Source organism: Saccostrea cucullata, unplaced genomic scaffold (assembly GCF_032062105.1).
Source record: "Saccostrea cucullata isolate Sc308-1 unplaced genomic scaffold, CSIRO_AGI_Scuc_v1 ctg5616, whole genome shotgun sequence".
Taxonomy (NCBI): domain Eukaryota; kingdom Metazoa; phylum Mollusca; class Bivalvia; order Ostreida; family Ostreidae; genus Saccostrea; species Saccostrea cuccullata.
The window spans coordinates 86,244-90,978 of record NW_026940014.1 but is presented as its reverse complement, the minus strand read 5'-3'; the positions used below and the strand labels follow the sequence as shown (position 1 = coordinate 90,978).

The following is a 4,735-nucleotide window of genomic DNA, read 5'->3' as shown; positions in this document are numbered from 1 at the left end:
GACTCTAGGTACCATGGCCTGTTTTTTGTTTTATTTGTCAAGCAACAAAAAAGATTATATATGGTTACAAGTAAAGCTTAAATTTTGCAGTCTTAAATTACAGATACATGTATGCTATTTGCAATGAAATTCTTCTCTTTGCATTGACGTTGTTTTAGATTAAAATGAGCAGGTAAATGAAAATTTTGTCGATAGATATAAAAGCCATTTAAAACAATATCGTTTGAGACTCTTTTTTGTCCATGTAGCTGATATTTAAACTCTTCTTAATCCGTCTTTATATTTCATATTCGTAGAATGACAAACTTTTTCCTTAATGGACTTGGATTTTTTGTCATTACAACAACATTAATGCAAGTACAACCGTTGGATTGTTCGTCAAACAAACGTTGTGTGTGTCATAACTTTAATGGAAAATTGTGGGCAAATTGTAAACGCCTCCGTCTTGAGACGGCACCGTCATTTAGCAGTGAGGTCATAGGAATAAATCTGGCTGACAACATTCTTTCCAGTTTTCCTACCAGTCTTCCTCTGAATATCCTATACCTAGATGTCTCGAAAAACAAATTGGTTAACATAACTGAGGTCTCACTGGCAAGATATATTAGTCTGAGAAATTTAAGTGTTTCGGAAAATTCACTTCAGATGATTGAACTGGGTTCCTTTAAAAAATCTTCAAATTTAGTTCATCTTGACATTTCCGGTAATCAGGAACTGACTCTTGCGGTTATAGCCAACATATCGAGTGATTTAAGAAATTCTACTTCCATTCGAGTATTAAATTTTGAAAAAATACAGTGCACATTTGGAGTGAGTGTCATAGTTAAAAGATTTCACACGGTTTACCTAAAGAATACACATTTAGAGGAACTTAACTTGGCTTTTAATCGCATCTACATCCTTGATATTGGTGTTGTCAGCGAGTTACCAAAGTCACTGAAATATCTAAATCTGGCTTACAACGTACTTAGTTTTGGAACATATATTCAAGAATTTTCTACTCTTTTTAATTTGATTAAAATTAATGCAAGTTTTCAGTCCCCGTTTCATCAAAAACCATCGAGGGGTTTGTTCTCAGGATGCATAGACACAAAGCAGCTATATGTGACTTTATCTTCAAACAAGATAACTTTCAATATAATGTAAACTTTATTTATATTTTCACGACAATTTGTATAAAATGACTTTGGGTTTTTTTATCGCGCTTTTGTCAAAAAGCATGTTTTGACGAAGCTTTATTTGCAAAACAACATAATCTATGAACTAAACGGTCAAAGTACAGGAATCGAAAATATTGTTCATGTAGACTTGTCTAATAATTTATGCAGCTACATTTCGCCGACGTTTTTCCAAAATTTTAAAAATTTATCCTATCTTGATCTTTCTAATAATGCTCTAGGTGGCAATCTTGAAAATGATGTTGAGGGAGAGATTTTTCAGAATCTGTTCATTTTGAAATCTTTAAACCTTACAAGAAACAGAATTGTACAACTTCCAAGGAAAGTATTTCGGAACCTCAAACAACTGGAAAATCTTAACCTCAGTTTCAATTCTTTGAGTAAGTTTACAGTGCCAGTCAGTCATATGAATCGCTTGCCTCACCTTGACCTCTCCAATAACCAAATTACGTCCTTGTGTACAGAAATAAGAGACATGTTAGATAAAGTTTTCCAAAAAAACATTCTCTCAATAAACTTAAATGGCAATGAACTGAGACTGTGAGAACTTGGATTTTGTGAAATGGATTCTTAATTCAAGAAATATTAATTTCATTCATTTTGAAGATTATGTGTGTGATTTTTCAAATTCCTCCAGAATTCCGTTCTCGGATATAAAAAATCTGCTTCGGCAGTTGGAAAAGCAGTGTTCATCATATACACTTATTATTGTCATTATGACATCCATAACAATCGTCGTCTTGACAATCACAATCAGCCGTATTCTTTACAGATATAGATGGAAACTGAGGTATATGTATTATATGGCGAGAGAAAATCTTAAAATTAATATAAATAGGCATGCTGCCTCATCAAACGATTTGTATCACTTTGATGGATTCGTTTCTTATGCTGATGACGACAGAGTATTTGTCATCAACCTAGTTAAGCAATTGGAAAGGGAATTTAATTTAAGGTTGTGCATACATCACCGTGATTTCATCCCGGGAACACCGATAGCAGAAAATATCACTAACGCAATTCATAATAGCAGGAAAACCTTCTGTGTCATTACGTCACATTTCCTAGATTCATACTGGTGTATGTTTGAACTAAACATGGCCCGCATGGAGACCATCTATTCCCGAAATGGGGAAAATATTTTGTTTTTGGTTGCGCTAGAGAGAGACGTCATGAAAACATTGCCATTCTCATTCATGGATTTGATCGAATCAAAATCGTACATAGAATTTCCGGAGGGCGTGGAAGATGAGGAAATAATAGCCTTTAGATCCAAAGTGGCAGATACACTCAGACAATCTGTTTAGTTTCTAAGAAGTTTTTTGTTAAATCATGCTTGGACTTGTACACAACCGAAGGTATTTTTAGAAAACGAGATCAGTAACCCAATGCCAGATATTGAACGTCATTGCAGAAAAGTTAAAGACTATACAGTTAAAATGAAAATAATAAGTTACATGTATATAGTATTGTAATATTATTGGACTTAATACTTCATCATTGTCAAGTAAACAAATATTATTGTTGTATATCTAGAGAACACTTTGTGAATATTGTTAAAAAGAAATAATGAAAAATGACGTTAAGATACTGTAATTCAGTTTTATCTTTATCTTCCATTTACTGTACATCCCTTTTTAGGTCACCTGAGTCACTCAGGTGACCTATTGCTATCCGTCTTCGTCCGTCGTCGTCCGTCGTTTGTTAACATTTGAACACTTTCAGCTTCTTCTCTAAAACCACTCAACCATTTTCAACCAAATTTGGTATACAGCATCTATGGATAAAGGGAAACAACATTTGTGAATTTGATGGTCCCTGCCCCCCTGGGACCTGAGGGGTGGGGCCAAAACCACTAAAAATTAAAAAAAAATCTTTAAAAATCTTCTTCTTTACTCCTGGACATCAAGCAGGCAAACTGTTAGCATGAATGTAATGACCATTGAGTCCTCTACCAGAATTGTGAAATTCATGGCCCCAGGGTCAGGAGTTTTGGTGTTAGGGTGGGGCTCTATTGATTATATAGTGAAAATGCATTAATTCTTTGAAAATCTTCTTCTCTGCTCCTGGGTATTAAATGAACTAACTAAGTACATAGTTATGATGACCATTGAGTCCTCTACCAAAATTGTGAAATTCATGGCCCCCAGGGTCGGGGGTTCTAGTGCTAAGGCGAGGCTCTATAGATTATAAAGTGAAAATGCATTATTTCTATGAAAAATCTTCTTCTCTGCTCCTGGGTATTAAATAAACTAACTAAGTAATATGTAGTTATGATGAGCAAGGATGCCTCTTCTAAAATTGTGAATTTCATGGCCCCAGGGTCAGGGGTTTTGATGTTAGGACGGGGCTCTATTGATTATATAGTGAAAATGCCTCATTTATTTGAAAATCTTCTTCTCTGCTCCTGGGAATTAAATTAACTAAGTAGGTAGTTGTGATGAGCAAGAGTGCCTCTTCTAAAATTGTGAAGTTCATGACTCCAGGGTCAGGGGTTCTGGAGTTAGGGCTTATTCACTGCTCCTGGGTATTAAATAAACAAATTAAGTACATAGTTATGATCAGCAAGAGTGCCCCTTCCAAAATTGTGAATTTCAAGGCTCCAGGGTCAGTGGTTCCTTTTTGGTGGGGTGCACAACTGGTTATAAAGTAGAAGTGCATTTTCTCTTTTTTACTCTGATCTACATCTGGGTTATAGGTAAATAGAGTAAGCATGCCAAGTTTATAATTATGATAAGCAATTGTGCCTCTTTCAAAATTGTGAATTTTATGGCCTTTGGTTAAAAACAGAACCAAATTCAATTGTTTGAAATTTGTTACATGATACTCAGGTGACCTATAAGGCCTGTGGGCCTCTTGTTATATTTATCTTCCAAATACTGTAACGTGGCTGTAATTGATAACTTGTTGTGGTATTATAACACTTGATAAACATGTAAGTTAGGCGCATCTCATCTTTCTCACGAAGGACATAGTCCCCTGCAATAAATATTAACTTATTTCACAATAAATATTTAATAAAATATATTTTAAAAAAAAGTATATGTAATTGTTGTAATATATTTATGATTGGTAATAAAATGTTACCATATTGCAGAATTAATGTGATGATCAAATTTGAAATAAAATATGTAGCATCGTGAAGGGGTGTCTCTATTTGACAAGGTGTGACATAATTTTTAATTAGCTTACTTATGTAATAAAAAAAATGAAGAGTGGTGTGTTACAACGCACTTTGAAAAATTATGCACTTTGAAAAAAAAATTCAAAGTGTGTTAAATTTGGGACCAAGCTAACGCACTTTGAAAAAATAAAATTTCTTTCCAAAGTGCGTTAATATAGACCATATTAACGCACTTAAAAAAAATGTAAAGCTTGACCAATATTCTTACAAATAATCGGTTTGATAAATAATTGACCCTGGTTGGATAACTTTTTCGTGATAAGATCACTTCAGGACCTGAGATATTGACGTTTTAAATATTTTAGGTTTTGATAAATACAGTTAATATAAAAGGGAAATGAGTCTTTAAGAAAAAATAGAGACGATTCTTTAA

The 4,735-nt window shown here is 33.8% G+C and overlaps 1 pseudogene; it reads left to right on the top strand.

Annotated features, from left to right (window-relative positions):
• The first annotated feature begins 332 nt into the window (after window positions 1–332).
• Window positions 333–2,707, top strand: LOC134254463 (toll-like receptor 4; annotated as a pseudogene).
• The last annotated feature ends 2,028 nt before the right edge of the window (window positions 2,708–4,735 follow it).